Source organism: Phyllostomus discolor, chromosome 6 (genome assembly GCF_004126475.2).
Source record: "Phyllostomus discolor isolate MPI-MPIP mPhyDis1 chromosome 6, mPhyDis1.pri.v3, whole genome shotgun sequence".
In the NCBI taxonomy this organism is placed as follows: domain Eukaryota; kingdom Metazoa; phylum Chordata; class Mammalia; order Chiroptera; family Phyllostomidae; genus Phyllostomus; species Phyllostomus discolor.
The window spans coordinates 169292708-169309271 of record NC_040908.2 but is presented as its reverse complement, the minus strand read 5'-3'; positions in this window follow the sequence as shown (position 1 = coordinate 169309271).

Sequence of the window (16564 nt, the reverse complement as noted above, 5' to 3'; positions counted from 1 at the left end):
AACGGCTTTCGCCCGCGCTCCGTTCCGGGCACAACCATCGGGCTTTGCGTTTCCCTGTGTGCTCTGTTCCTGCTGCTGACCGCACGGTCTGGGAGTCAGCTGTGTGGGCCTGGAGGCAGCACTTCAGGAAACAAACTAATGAAACCAAATCTCACACAGTCCACTGGTGCCCGGTGACCCCGAGTGCAGAGCCTTCTTGAGTGGACCCCTCAGAGAGCGAGCCCCTCGTGTTCTGGGGGAGGGGGAGCGGGGGGGGGGGAGAGTGAGCCTGGATTAAATTCCTTGTTGCAGGAACAGCACAGACCTGGGCTCTCCGAACCGCACGGACCCCTGTTGCAGAGTCAGATCGTGTCCCTCCTTCCCGGGCATCTCTGGGGCTTTGTCGCAGGCAGCGCCTCCTTACAGGACCCCCGGGGCCAGCGGACATGCAGGCTCATTGGAATTACACGGCAGCGAGCACACTGTCGCTCACTCTCCATCTTCTGCGGTCCTGCACCCTCTCCCCTTACCTTCGTGTCCACGGGGGTTGTTTAAAAGCCCTTTCTTGTTATTGTAGTGCCGGTAACAAGTGGGCACCGGATTCCTCCACTTAACAAGGCGCCTGGCAAACTCGTCCACGTATTCTGATGTCTGGGCCCCTGTGCTTTTCAGTAGCCATGCAGTAAGCGTCCTATGGTGCTGCTCCGCCAGGGTCCCCGGGTCCCCGTGCTCACAGATGACAAGGTCGATCTCCTCCAGTCCCGAGAACCTCATGAACGTCCTCCAGTTAGATTTGGGAACCCCCTGCCCGAATTTGGAGCACATCTTGTTCGTGGCTGAAAAAAAGCGAATCACGGAGGGAGCCTTGGCCTCAATCCTGGAAGGCAGGCGTGGCGTGTGCTGTGCGCTGTGACTGTTCCAGCTGGCAACCTGGGCCCGTGGAAGGGGGGGGCAGCCCTGGGCTCCCAGGATGATGTCACAGAGGGGCCCAGGCAGGGGGCCAAGAGAGTATGGGACGACGTGACCTGGCCGGGCTCCTGACAGGCCTGAGGATCATTCATGTGGAGACAGTGAGCCTGGCAGAGGGGCCTGCGGGGCCTGAGGGTGACTGGTGAGCTAAAGCCGCCCCCTCCTGATCCCTGGGACCAGAGCGGCTGTGCGGGCAGCAGGGGTGAGGTCTGTAACCTCGCTGGGCTCCCGACTGTCTGACCTTTGGATCTGCCACATGGGTGGTCTCCCTGACCTGTCAGAGGACAAGAGTATGAGCAGCACCCACCCTGTCACCTGAGCTGCAGGAAACCCTCACCCTCGTCCCACTGACAACAGTGCGGCAGCCCCCGGGGCCTCACCAGAGGAGGGTATTTTTCCAGGGATTCTGGGGGTGTCCGGGCCTCGTGTCCCCTACTGGAGAGAAACCGCAGCCCCTTCCCCACTGAGACAGACCACTGCCTGGTGCCACTAGTGTCCTCATTTCCTCCCCTGGGCGGTCAGGGGTGAGGGAAGAGGCTGAACTCACCCATCACACAGGTCTTCATTCAGGTCCCGGTCCAAAGGTGCTCGGTACCTGGGCTTCCTCCGCCCCGCAGGGAACCACGTGCGGAGTCAGTGACAATGTCACCAGGGACTCCAGGACACACAGTGATGGGGATGGGGACTTACTGAGCATGTCCTGAAGTGTTTCTGGAAATAAACAGAAAAAGGAAGTCCCATCAAGGATATGCAGAGGAGCATTCGGGCGGTAGGCGTGGGCGGGGCTGGGAGGTGGCGACCACCTGCAGCTGGGCCTCACCTTGGGCGCTTCGCTGTCGCTCCCACTGCAGCTCTGCCTGCTCCTTCTTTCTCAGCTCGTGCTCTCTCCTTCTCCTGAGACAGGGCCTGGATCCTCTTCCACCGCTGGCGCAACAAGCACGCCACACCCACCAGGAGCTCCCCAAGAACCAGCGCCATCACCGCGAGCACCACCACCCAAGGCAGTGTGTCCCTGAAGAAGGGACCTGCAGAGGGATGGCGTGAGCCCCTGAAGGCATCTCTCTGTCCCCAGAGCGCCCAGACTCTCACTGTCACACAGTCAGGACGGTTTTCCTGAAACGTCTCCACCCCCATGGGATGAGATGGAGCATGAGGTCAGTGTCACTGACGTCCCCTCTGCACTCCCCCCACTGACTACCTGCCCCCCCTCAGTCAGCGGAGTCGGGTGAGGAAGAACGGACTCTGGGGCTCGGGGGCCTGGGTGCCAATCCCGGGTCTCCTGCCGGACCAGCGCTGTGACCTGGAATGAATGACATAACCGTCTGTTGCTGTGTCCTGATCAGTGAGAGCATGAAGTTAGTGCTTATGCAGTGCCTGACGCAGGGTGAGTACCACACAGGTTTCATTAAATTTTCAAAACTAAATATACTTAATTTTATCTTGTCTGCAGCAAAAACAGCTCCTATGAGCTGGTGTGCAGGCCTTTTCTCTTCTGTGACAACAAACGTCTGAGGGACTATCTCCCCACATCCCACCACCAGAGGGCGCCCACCCGTCGTTTGTCGTGGTGCTGTCAATTTCCCTTGTGGAAAATATTTCCCTGTTCTGTCAGATTTGGCATCCCCCTGTGAGCTTTTCATTTCTGGGAACTGAGGATTCCCGGTTTTGCTCTTTTATCCACCGTGTTCCTTTATGTTGTAAGAAGATTACCCCTTTCACTGAGATTTCGGTTGTACCTATTTTCCCTTTCTGGTGTGTTTGCTGAACTTTCCCATCTGTCCCCATGTCCCACTGCCTGGCACCATGTGTGGCAGGCAGGAAGTGCTCAGAAGGTGTCTGTGACATAAATCACTTCAGGAGAAGGAGTCCCTGGTCCCTGCTCAATGCCCCCTATATCCCCCAGGGACCCAGGTGAACAGCAGAAAACCACACCTTCTCCCAGGGACCACCCAGGAGCCCAGGGCAGGGGGCAGGTCACTCACCTGGGATGGAAAGCCTGGCTGACCTCTCCTGGCCCAGCAGGGGGTTTCTGATGACACAGGAGACCCCCTCCCCAGAGCTGTCTTCCAGGATCACAGAGGCTGAGGCTGCATAAAGGCCCTGGGGGTCTGCAGACACAGATGCTGCCTCCGAGGGCAAGCTCTGTCCCCTGGCGTCTCTCCACTGGATCTGGGGCTGCGGGTACCAGCCGGCAGACGTGCACTCCAGGCGGATCCCTCCAGCCTCGTAGCCCATCATGTCAATGTGGGGGTCAGAGCCCAGCGCTGGGGAGGAGAAGTGAGCTAAACTGTGGGGAGCCCTCTGTACTGGTGGGGGTCTCCACAGCATGGAGGGGCGCACACACTGACGAGCCCAGCAGGGACTAACCAGGAGCTGCTCCCAGCGTGTGCTGTGCAGCAGAGACTGATCCCGATGGGGCCACTGCCTGACCCTGGCTGGACCCTCGTGCTGGATCCACGGGGCTCTGGGCCAGAGCAGAGGCTGCTTCCCCAAGTCCCCTTAGAGACTGCCGCAGCCTCCCTCCCCCCTGCCCCAGACAGGCTGGTCCCTGGCAGAGCCCCTCACCCCTCCCTGAGCAAGCATGGAGGTGGTGCCCCTTGGCCTAAGTGGGTCACACACCCCTGCCCCTGCCTGTCCTGGGGGGCCTTCCACATCCCCCCGAGCGGCATCAGGTTCTCCCTGATGCCCTCTCTCTGAGTCACCCTGGTGTCCTGGTCCCCAGGGGAGTGTCCTCTCTGGCTGCACCGAGGACGGACACAACTTGTTCAACTGCAGCTGTGTTCCCAGGGGTGGGGCTGAGGACCTGGGCCTCACAGGTGTTGTCCCTGCAGGTCAGCCTCTTGGACCCACCACAGCAGGCACCTGGGGCCCCACGTCCTTGGTCTGGAACACGCTGAACCCAACACCCATGTGCCACCCACTGCAGGAGGTGTCCTCAGCCTTCCGGTCCCCGAACTCCACTCCCCTCTGAGACTGGTGGGCGACGTGGGGGACTCTGTCCTGGGTGCAGGAGGAAGTCACCCTTGGGGACCCCTGTGTGTGTCACAGGCCTCAGAGGCACAGAGATGGAGGTGGGGGGGCGGATAATGGTGAGCAGCCCACGTGCTCTGGGGTAGGTCTGCAGCCTCTGCCCCCGCCCAGGGAAAGGAGCCTGGAACAAGCCTGAGGCTTACCTGCCACCTGCAGCTCTACCTGGGCTTTTGCAAAGAAGTCTCCATCTTGGAAATATACAGGTAGGTTCCGTTGTCTGAGGCTCTGATGCTGTGAATCCGGACAGCGGCCTTCCCCGCAGTGACGTCCTCTTTTATAATCAAAGTTCTCCCCAGAAACTCCTCTGCAGGCGTGTCCTCCTGCCCGTGTGCGTACCCGTGCACTACCTGCCTGCGGCCGGCTCCCACCCACATCAGTTGCAGGGCCTCAGCGCTCATCTCTGGTGACTGGTGACAGGGCAGGTCTGTGTCTTCAGCCACCCTGGCCAGGATGGGTGCACGGAGTCCAACCACAGCAAACTCAAGTGGTCACCAGAAGGGGGGGTTCCATCAGAGTGAGCAGGCCCAGAGGGCCAGGGGGTGACCCAGGCAGGGAAGGGGAGGTGACAGACACCTAGACAGGAACTCAGGCCTCACACAGGGGCGGTGTGGATGGGCTTTGCAGGGGTGGGCGGAGTCCAGGGTTCTGACTGGGCCGAAAGGGAAAGGATTCACAGACACAGACGCACAGCCGGTCCTACCTGAGCAGGGGCTGAGCAGCTGGACCACGGCGAGGCACACAGGGAGGGCAGGCAGCCAGGGCACCAGGCACCTCCCCATCCTGACCTGCTGTGCACAGAGAGAGGCTAGGAGGGGCTGGGCAGCAGGGACCACTTGGAAGGAGGAGGAGAATTCCACGTGGAGAGGCTGCCTGCCCAGGGCCGACCCGGGCACCACTGCCATCACTGGGGACCCGAGAACCTCCTCTGCAAATGTGCCCTGGGGGTCTCTTCACCTTGGATCCCAGCATGGAAATCAGCCATGAAACAGGGAGCACTAATGTACATTCCTTATCCCTTGCCAGCAGAGAGCCCCAGGCTCTCCTGTGGAAATCTGCTCAGAAGCCCCCCACTTTTCCACACTTCCCTGCCCCTGCCAGGTGGGTACCCCCAGCACCACCTTCTGAGGAAGGCAGGCCCCCTGGGCTCTGAGTATCCATCCTGCTGCTGCCCCCTGCAGGCCGCGCTCCGCACAGCAGCCAGCGCATCCTGCCCCCTCACCTCTCCTGCTCAGCTCTCAGAGGCTCTGGTGTCACCCAGGGCAGAAGGCCATGGCCTTGGCCCCCTGTGCTTTAAATTATCTGACTGTTTTAGGGGATGGCTGGGTTGGCGGGGTGTAGTTCAGGGAAAATGGAGACAACTGTACTTAAACAACAATATAAATAAATAAATAAATAAAAATAATAAAATTATCTGAATGGTCTAAAGTCTAAAAGTTTCCAGAGTGGGGAATATATTTTTACATATTTGGGAGGATATTTATTTTTTTTCTTTCCTATCACAGACCATTTTAGAATAAAACCTAAAGGAATGACATTTAAATAACCTAGAATGGTAATTACATGCTGTGTTGCACATGAATGTAAACACCTGTGGATGCATTTAACCACATGTTCTCACGGGGCGACGTAAAAAGAGAATTTACTCATAAAAATTGTGTGTTTATTCTCACACCTTCAGCCTTCGGTCCCCCTCACATGCTCCCCCTGGATGGGGGAAACCCATGGGAATGTCCCTCCACCGCCCTGAACACTCTCCGGAAACGGCGGCTCTGACGCCTCTCAGTGCTTCTGCCATTTTGTTTCACATCTTACACGTCGGGACGTTTCCGTTTGTGGACTCTTTTCATGTGGGAAAGAAAAATAGTCACTCTGGGTGAGATGGGTGAGTAGGGGGGGTGGGCATGTGGGGTTTTGGTCAAAAGCTGCTCAATATTCTGCAGGTGTGGGCAGGTGGGCTGGTAAATCACCCATCAGGAAATGGGCCAATGCTCTGGAAGAGTTGTCAAATAATTTGCTGAAGCCAAACGCAGCCTCTCACAACAACGCCAGCTGTTCAGTGATGCAGATGGGCTCTTTGAACTCTCTCACCTGGGGGGGAAGCCCGGACTACAAGGGTCCTGCCCTCTGGAAGGTAACTGCTGGTGGTTTTTTCTTTAGATGTTTTTAGATGTTTTAGATGTTTAGACTCTTTAGATGCTTTTAGAGGTTTTACATGTTTAGATGTTTTCTTTAGATGCAGTCCTTCCTCATGCCAAATGCCTCCATAGGTTATTTTTTTAAAAGATTTTATTTATTTACTTTTAGAGAGTGGAAGGGAGGGATAAAGACAGGGAGAGAAACATCCCTCTGTGGCTGCCCATTGCACGCCCCTCGCTGGGAGCCTGGCCGACAACCAAGGCATGTGCCCCAGACGGGAATCCTCCAGCCACCCTTTGGTTCGCAGGCCGCCATGCAAACCACTGAGCCACACCAGGCAGGACTGAAAACGTTTATCCTTAGTGACATTGATGACACTGGCAGGAGTTACCCTTAAAGAAAAACTGGCATTAAGACAAAGGTTTATATTTAATTCTGCTCATTAGTAAAATCTACAAGAACACAATGTACAGATTGCATCCAATTTTGTTATAATTATGAATAAAAACATCCTATTAAAAACATAATTCCTGCCCTGGCTGGTGTGGCGCAGTGGATTGAGCACCAGCCTAGGAACCCAAAAGGTCGCTGGTTCAACTCAGGGCACTACTCAGGGCACATGCCTGGGTTGCGGGCCAGGTCCCTAGTAGGGGGCAGGTGAGAGGCAGCCACACATTGATCTCTCTCTCCCTCTTTCTCCCTCCCTTCCCCTCTCTCTAAAAATAAATAAATCTTTTAAAAAACGTAATTCCTAGACACACCGTGACACAACACACAACGGTGAGAAGCCGAAAGCTCCCTCTCTCCAATCAGGAGGAAGACAGGCGCCCACTCTCACCACCTCCCCGCACCAGAGTACTGGGAGTCCGAGCAACAGCGGTCACGCGAGACAGAGACAAACAGCAAGCAAATCAGAGGGAGGAGGAGCCTTCGCACCGCTCACAGACGGCAGGACGCAGTACGTAGGACCATTTGAGGACCCACCAAAATCCCATGAAAACGTGGAAATGAAGGCAGTGAGGTCGGAGGACACAACGTGGACACCGGGTACACTTCCGAGCAGCAGTGATGGGTAAGCAGAGGGAGGTGTCGTCAGCCCCTCCTGCCATTGCTTCCGAAAGCAGAAAACACCCGGGAACAAGTACAACCAGAGAGCGGACAGCCTGCGCCCTGACGGCTGGAAGAACTGAGAAAGGAGACGAAGAGGGGGCACACGATGGGGGACACACTGAGCTCAGGGTCGGCAGGAGCAACACTGTCACACTGTGCTCGCTGCCCAAAGCCAAGCCCAGACTCAGGCTGTCCTTGTTGAAACGCCGATGGCTTTCTCCTCAGAAGGACAACCAGGAATCCTAAGATTTATAGGGAACCACAAAGCACACCACCTGGCCAGAAAAACATCTAAACACAGAACAAAATTAAAGGCATCACACCCCGATGTCACAGCGCTGGCAGAAAACAGACTCGCAGATCAATGGGACGGAACCAACAGCCGGACACGAAGCCGCACCCACATGGACACTTACCTACAACAGAGGAGGCAAGGGCATACAATGGGGAAAAGACAGCCTCTTCAACAGACGTTGGGACAAGTGGACAGACACGTGCAGGAGACCAAGCCTGGGTCACCTCCTGACACCGAGTACAGGAAGGACCACAAACCGGTGAACGACGTGAATGGGACCCCAAACCAGAGCCCTGGAGGAAACACAGGCCCTGAACCCCAGCACCACCCCTCACACTGTCTCTCTGGGGGTGACCACTGGGGGCAGGTAGGAAATGGAAACTGAACAGATGGGGCCACGTGGAACTGAAGTGTCCGCACAGCAAAGGAAGCAGCAACGCAGAGAGAAGACAACTCAGAGATGGAAGAAGATCTTTGCCAACGATGCGATCAGCCAGGGGTTAGTATACAAAACGGACAAAGAACACAGATCATTTAACACCCAAAAAATCCTCCCAAACAATCGGATTTTGCAAATGGACCAACCGCCTGAACAGACATTTCTCCAAAGAACAGATACACGGACTGGGGCCCCTCTGTGGTCAGACCGTGTGGCAGGTCCCAGCTTCAATGGACGTGTGTGTGCATTGGTTCAGATTTGACGTTTTACAAATAACTGTGTCACACACATCTTTACACACGCATCTTTAAGACATGCACCTGCTAACCCGCCCCACTGTCTCTAACATCCTCTCTCAGCAGGTACAGGACGACCTGCCCACCTAGATGTGACGCAGGGACACAGCCTGTGTGCCCGAGAACTCCAGACACAGACTCCACAGGAACTGACTCCCACCCGCAGACATTCAGCTCCCAGACGCTTGCTGACCTTGAACCAGCTGCCTGAACAGCCTGTGTTGCTTGCACACGGCCCCTCAATGCAGAATGCTCAGCACCCTCCCGTGCCAGTTTCTCAGGGTCTTTTTCCTTCCTTCTCCCTCCTTACAAAACCCCTGCCTGGAGCTTCCGGCCACAGGTGGGAGGAGGCCCCAGCTGTGCGGGTAGGCTGGTCACTCAACCTCTCTGAGCCTCAAATTCTGGAAAAGCTCCCTCAGGTCCCTTGTGCCCTGGGTCCTGAGGAGGTACTTGCTGCTTATTTGTCACTGAGGCCGACATGTGTGCTGGGGGGAGGCTGCAGCCTTTCTAACCGGCCTGAGCCCCTGCTCAGATTTTAGTCCCCCCAACCCTGTGCAGGGGACTGTGGGTGGAGGGTCGCTGCCAAGGTGGCAAAACCGGAGCCTCCTCCACAGACTCAGGGCACCCTGGCCACCTGGCCACTTTGTTCACCTGTGACACCTGCCCTTGGGGTGATTCCTATCAGCTGGGTGGACACGGTGAGGGCTGCAGAAACCAAGGGGCCCCCAAGCCTCACTGAGCCCACTCACCCTCCTGGCACTCGGCACACAGCAGGCACGAGGTCTCCTGGTTGCAGGGGGCCGAGAAGGAGCCAGGCTCGCACAGGCTGCACTCCGGGACTCGGTCTCTGCACACACAGGAGCCTGAGGGAGGGGTAGGACAGAGGTGAGGTGGGGGCCAGGCCACAGACGGCACATGGTCCCTGCAGCCTGTGCTTGAGGAGGTGCCAGAGCACCTGGCGGCCTGTCCCTAGCACAGCACCAACCCTCAGCTCCTGGCTCCTTGGAACCTTCTGTACTGATAACCTAGCTTCATGTGTCCCAGGGACTGGGGACCTGATTCACCCTCAGCTCTTCTCAAGACGCTGCAGCTCTGGGAAGAGGGGTGCTGAGTGTGCACCCCAGAGCCCCTGCCCACCCTTCCCCCGGGGCCCTCCGCAGCTTCCCGGCCAGTGTGCAGGGCAGCCAAGTGATCAGAAACCAACGTCCGCCCTGGCCCACCAGAGTTGATTTTTAGCAAATAAAAGACCAGGCTTCTTAAGAGAAACTTTCCGGCCACCCTCGATGGGGTAGGTTTGGCTGTAGCAGCACCTGCAACTGTGCCCCTACGCCCAGGGCTCCGGTCCTGCTCCTCCTCCCAGCCTCCCACTCCCCACCGCTCCCAGCGACTCACAAGCAGAGAGTCTGCAGACAGGCTCCACGGAGGCCCGGGTGGAATGTGGACCGTCTCTAGTCCTCTCAGAAAACTGGGGGCTCCCCTCAGCTTCCCCAGCGCCAGCATCACCTGCACCAGGGGGCGCACAACGCAGAGCGGAGACAGACCCAGCCTGGTTGCCCGGAGCCTTCCGCTCCACAGAGCTGGGGGAAGGCGATCCCGGGCCGCCTGACCACTGGCTGCCCGGAGACCGGGGTCACCAGCCCCCGGCCAAGGGCCGGTCGGTTACGGGCGTGTTAGGAACCGGACTACTAGCGAAGCTCAGCTGAGCTCCGCGTTCTGTTCCCCACCACAGCCTCTCCCGCAGAGCACCTGCGGTCCGGCCAGAGTGGGACTCGGGGCCACTCGTGTGTTGGGAGAATTCGCACCCTGAGCCGTTCCCACCCAGGGCGCGGGTGCGGGGGGTGGAACAGAACAGGACTGGTCTCCCCTTCCACCACCCCCGTCCCGGCTCCTCTCAGAGCTCGCACTTTGTCCGCGATGTTGTCCAGTCCCGGGAGACCCCCGCCCCGCTGTCGGGCTCTGCCCTCCCCAAGCACCTGGCACCCACCTGAGCCTCGACAAAGAGCGGCGACAGAGTCGGGAGAAGGGAGCGCAGAGACCGGAGCGAGCCCCGCTCCGGAGCAGCAGCGGAGCCGGGTGCGGTAGTTTCACTTATGCGGCACCCCAAGCGGGTCCTCGGGGCGGGCCACTGGCGGCGGGAACCGCCCCAGGGCAGCGGGAACCGCCGGGTCTAGCGAGGACGGGCTGCCCCAGGGGCCCTTCCCTACAACTGCGCCCCTAGCGGACGATGCAATTACCGCGTTTCTTCTGCTCCAGCTTCTTCCCGGGAGCACACGGGCTCTCAGCGATCCAACGGGAGCCAGGGAACGGAAATGCCAAAAAAAGCGCCCACCTTTCAGATGGCCGAGGGGCAGGTCGTCCCTGAGGCCAGGTGCCTGGGGCTCAGCGGAGACAGCACCCTGACGGCTTCCAGCTGTTCTCCCTCCCGGTCACCCTGTGGGGAACTGAGCCTCAGCGGGGAGAACCGGGAAGACCCCGCAGAGGCCTGGGCGGGTCCTAACGCAGCACCCGTGCGCGTTCTCAGCCCGGGCTGTCACTCACTCTCCTCCAGGGGCTCCAACTCTGGGCGCGCCCCGCTGGGGAGCCCGCTGCACACGGGCTGGAATCCTCCGTCGTTTGGCTTCTTGATGTTGGCAACGATGATGATGCCGAGACTGACACGGGGAAGATTAAACAGAATGAAGAGAGCTGGTGTGTGCTCTCTGGAACTGGGAAAAGCAGACAATTTCTCAGTCAGGTCAAAGCCGACCTTGTTTCCAGCAGCCATGGGACCGAGTACAGACAGACCCTCCTCAGTGAGATGCCCAGACAGAAGGACAGAGCGGCCGAGTGTACGCACAGACACACACGCCAACTGGAACTCGTAACCACAGGAAGGAGGACCCCTGTCATCGAAGTACCGTGGATGCACGGGGGACAGGGGCTCCCTGAGACACTCAGACACAGACACCACCAGGTGACCCATGTCACCTAGGCTCCAAACTCCACCCACCATCATGAGATGTCCCCTCTGACCCTCCAGGGCCTTTGTTGTCTTCAGACCTTGCAGGTAGGTCTTTGGGTCGTTGTGACTTCATTTCTGTGTCTGCTGTGACGTGAGGGTCCAATTCCTCCTGGGCCTGGGGACGTCCAGGGTCCCCAACACCACTGACTGAGAAGTTGTTTTTTTCATAGAGCGGTCGGGGCTCAGGGTTTGTTTCTTTAAAAATGTCCCCGTGTCCATGAGCAGGAGAATGGAGACCACCCCGCTTGTCTGCCTGCACCTACACCTGAGTGTCTCTCAGCTACGCAGAGAGGTGATGCCCTGGCAGGTCCCAGGTGACCCAGGGGCTAGGGAGACACAGACCTGAACGAGAAAAGCCAGACATACAAGGCCACATTTCATTTGTTGCTGTGTGTGATACCTTTGACTTCCTCTGGGAAAACCGTTGCCCTGTGATCCTAAAAACTGACCCTGTACCTGTATGAAACTACCACTCTGCATCCCTGAAAACTGGCCCTCATCCTCCCTGATATCTGCCCCTCAGATGACCTGAAAATGGGCCCTCACCATCCCTGAACAGAGGCCCTCATCCTACCTAAAAACTGCCCATGTGCCTCTCTGGAAACTGCCCTGAGCCTAAATGAAAACTACATGACTGTCTTCCTGAAAACTGCCCCTCTGACCTCCTGAAAACTGGGCCTCAGCCACCCAGAAAATTTTCCCTGTGCCACCTTTAAAACCACATCGGCAACCCAAAATACTGTCCACTGACCTCTTTGATAATGGCCCCACAGTCTCTCTGGAAACTGACCCTCGGCCTCTCAGAAAACTGTATCTCAGGCTCCCTGAAAACAGTCCCTCTACCTCCCTGAAAACTGCCCTTTAGCCTCCCTGAAAACTACCCTTGGCCTCCCTGCAAACTGCCCAACACCCTCTGTGATAACTGCCCCTGAGTCTCTCTGAAAACTACAACTCAGGCTCTGTGAAAATGGCCTCTCACCTTCCCTGAAAATTGCCCCTCAGTCTACCTGAACACCACACCTCAGCTTCTATGTAAACTGCCCCATATCATCTCTGAAATGTGCTCCACAGCCCTTCTGAAAACTGGCCTACAGCATCTCTAAAAACAGCCCCTCACCCTCCATTGAAACTAACTCTCTGCCTCCCTGAACACTGCCCCCCAGCTTCTCTGAAATCTGCCCCTGAAACTCTCTGAAAACTGCCCCTCGGACTCTGTGAAAACTGCCCCACAGACTCCCTGAAATCTGCCCCACGGTGTCTCTGAAAAGTGCCGCTCAGTCTCTCTCAAAACTGACCCTCAGCCTCTCTGACACCTGCCCCACAGCCTCCCTGAAAACTGCCCCTCAGCCTCCCTCAAAACTACCTGTGGGCCTCCCTGAAAACTGCCCGCAGCTTCTCTGAAATCTGCCACTGAAACTCTCTCAAAACCGCCCCAAAGCCTCTGTGAAAACGGCCCCACAGCATCTCTGAAACCTGCCCCACAGCCTCCCTCAAAACTGCCCCTCAGCCTCTCTTAAAAGTGCCCCTCGGTATCCCTAAAAACTACACACAGCTTCTGTGAAGCCTGCCCCTCAGCCTTTGTGAAAACTGCCCCTCAGCCTCCCTGAAAACGACAATTCATGCTCTGTGAAATTGCCCCTCAGCTTCCCTGAAACCTGCCCCTCAGCCTGTTGAAAACCGCCCCTCGGGCTCTAAAAAACTGGCCCTTGGCCTCCCTGAAACCTGCCCACAGCCTCTGTGAATACTGCACCTCAGCCTCTCTGAAAAGTGCCCCTCAAACTCTCTGAAAACTGCCCCTCAGCCTCTGTGAAAACTGCCCCTCAGCTTCCCTGAAATCTGCCCCAGAGTCTCTCAGAAAAGTGCCGCTCAGTCTCTCTGAAAACTGACCCTCAGCCTCCCTGAAAACTACCTCTCCACCTCTCTCAAAACTGCCCCGCGGCTTCTCTTAAAACTGCCCCACAGCCCCCCTGAAAGCTGCCCCACAGCCGCTCCAAGACCTGCCCGCAGCCCCTCTGTAAACTGCCCCCTAACTGTCTGCAAACTACACCTCAGCCTCTGTGAAAACTGCCCCTCAGCCTCCCTGAAAACTGCCCCTCAGCCTCTCAAAAACTGCCCCTCAGTCTCAGTGAAACTACAAATCAGCCCCCTTGAAAACTACACGAGAGTCCCTCTGAAAACTACAACGCAGGCTCTGTGAAAACTACCCCGCTACCTCTTTGAAAACTACACCTCAGCCTCTCTAAAAATGGCCCCTCAGTCTCCGTGAATACTACACCTCAGCCTCTCTGAAAACTGCCCCACAGGATCTCTTAAAGGTCCTCCCCAGTCACCCGGAAAACTACACCACAGCCTCTGTGAAGACTGCCCCTCAGCCTCCCTGAAAACTGCCCTTCAGCCTCTGTCAAAACTGCCCCTCAGCCTCCCTGAAAACTAGACCACAGCCTCTGTGAAGACTGCCCCTCAGCCTCCCTTCAAAAGGCCCCACAGCCTCTGTGAAGACTGCCACTCAGCCTCTCTGAAAAGTGCCCCTCAAACGCTCTGAAAACTGCCCATAGTCGCTCCGGAAACTACAACTCAGGCTCAGTGAAAACTGCCCCAGTGTCTCCCCAAAAACTACACCTCAGCCTCTGCGAAAAATGGCCATCAGCCTCCCTGAAAACAGCCCCAGAGCCTCTGTGAAAACTGCCGCTCAGCCTCCCTGAAAACTGGCCCTTGGCCTCCCTGAATCCTGCCCCATAGCCTCTGTGAAATCTGCCCCAGAGCCTCCCTGAAAACTGCCCCTCAGCCTCCCTGAAAAGTGCCCCTCAAACTCTCTGAAAACTGCCCCTCAGCCTCCCTGAAAACCACACCTCAGCCTCTGTGAAAACTGCCCCTCAGCCTCTACAAAACCTGTCCTGCAGCCTCTATGCAAACCGCCCCTCAGCCCTCGAAAACTGCCCCTCAGTCTCCGTGAAAAGTACACATCAGCCTCCGGGAAAACTGCACGATAGTCTCTCTGAAAACTACAACGCAGGCTCTCCGAAAACTGCCCCTCAGCCTCTCTCAAAACTGCCCCTCAGGTTCTCTTAAAACTCCCCCTCAGTCTCCCTGAAAACTGCCCCACAGCCTCCATGAAATCTGCCCCGGATTGTCGCTGAAAACTGCCCCTCAGTCTCCGTGAAAACTACACGTCCGCCTCCCCGAAAACGGCCCTTCAGCGTCTATGAAACCTGCCAGTCCCCCTGCCTGCAAACTTTCCCCATTCTGTCTGAAACTCTACCTCGGTCTTGCTTAATGTGGTTTTCTATCTTCCACATTCCGCTGCCCTTCACCGCAGCATTTTTTCTAATCCGATTTCTACCTCTGTGAATGCCGGGTGGCGGTTCACAACAGGATGACTCATGCAGGCTCATTCAGTAGTGTGGGGACTTGCACATCGTTGGCAGTTGCTGCTGCTGCTCGGTCCGTGCACCGTTCGCTCGCTTTCTCTTCTCCGGTGGTGCGCCCCTTCCCCGCTGCTGCCGCCGCTGCCGCTGCTGCTGCTGCTCAGGGCGCAGGTGGGTCGCCGGGCGGTGCAAGGCGACCCGGACAGCGGCGGGGCTCCGGGGAGGCGACAAGGGCTCGGACCTTCGGGGCTCTGGAGTCGGGGGGAGACCTTCCAGGTTCCACGCACGGGACCCGGGGTCCCAGCGGCCGAGGGCGGGCACCCTTCCGGAGCCCTCCTAGCGCAACTACGTCCCCTCCGCGGTCGTCCCCCGTCCCGGCCACTCCGGCTGGTGCTCCCTCCGCGCGGAGGCTCCCCCGGGGCCGCCCGGCTGGGCAGAGCGGGCAGCGGGGCGCACGGCCAGGCCGCTGGTCCTGAGCGTGGACGCGATGCTCCCGGTGGCCCCGCCAGACGCGCGGGGAAGGACCCTGGTAATGAGCTTTTGCAGTTTGCGGGCGGTGGGTTAGGGTTAGGGGCGGGGCGGGTTACAGCTTCAGGGGGAATGACTGATCCCCGGCGAACTGCACGGTTTACCGGGAACCGCTGACCCTGGCTGGGTGGCCCCGGCGTCAGAGCGACCCCGTGCCGGGCACCCTTTTGACTGCACCTGGGCCAGGCACAAGCTTGATCTCACTGCGGGAGGGGCATCGGTGGGTGGGGCAGCCGAGGGGGGTCTCCCCCTTTCCCCTCCCCACTCTCCCTCCCCCTGGCAAACCCGCGGTGTGCGGAGAAGCTCAGGGTGTAAATAGGGGAAAGTAACCAACAGGGGATTTCAGAGAAGACGGTGAGTGAGACGCGCAGGCGGAAGCGGGAGGGAAGGTCCGGAGGCTTCTGTACACACAGGAGCCCTCGGCCCCCCCAGATGTGTCCTTGCTGGGGTTCCTGTCACTGTCACTACCTCCTCTCACTCCTGAAACCTGTGCATTGTCACCCGTCCCAGCCCAGGAGACGGGAGGGAGAGGAGGCCCCTTTCCTGACGCCACGTGTGGAGCCAGTGAGCTCACGGCCTGCGCGGGCGGGGCCCAGGGGTGGATTCTCCTGCCGGGGCAGGGCGTGTGCGGGGAGGGGCCTCAGCTCTGCAGGGAGAGGGTCTGGGAAGGAGACTTGGCCCCAGCCGGGAGTGGGGGTGGGGGTGGGGTGTGGGTAGCGGGGCAGCTCCTGCCTCTTGCAGGGGACTCAGGGATTCACAGATCTGAGCCATGGGCGGAGATGAAGGAACCCCCCTCCGCTGCATGGGGCACAGGACAGGTGGGCAGTCCAGGAACCTCTCCTATTGTTCCAGCTGACGGGGACCGCCCCCACCCACCGGACTTCCCAGCAGAGCCCGGCGCACCCCGGCCCCACCAACAGCTGTGGGCCCCATGAGTACTGGTCCCCAGGCCACTGCTGCCTGCTCTGCCCCTCGGGTGAGTCCGGGGCGGGTCTGCCTGGCGGGACAGCAGAGTCCACGTGTATCAGGCCTGGGGAGGGGCCCTCTCCTGACAGTGGGGGGGGGGGAGGCAAGTTAGCAGCACCCATGAGGTGGGACATGGCCCCAGGGGACACCTTGTAGAAGGAAGCCCCATCTGCCCTCAGCGAGGGTGGCAGGAACCAGCTGGCCGGGTGAGGTGCTCCTGGGTCCTGAAGGGCACACCCCTGTGGGTGGGAACTGGGCGGAGCTCCTCCCAGAGGCTGAGCCTGGGCTCTGGCTGGGAGGCAGAGCGCTGGGACCTGCTCCTGCTGACAAGAGGCTCGTCCTCGGGGTCCTCAGTGTCTGCCGGTTGGGGGTGGGGTCCCTGTGCAGCCCACAGCACAGCTGCCAGAGGGGCGGGTGCAGGGCAGGGACAGGAGGCCGAGGTGGGATCCT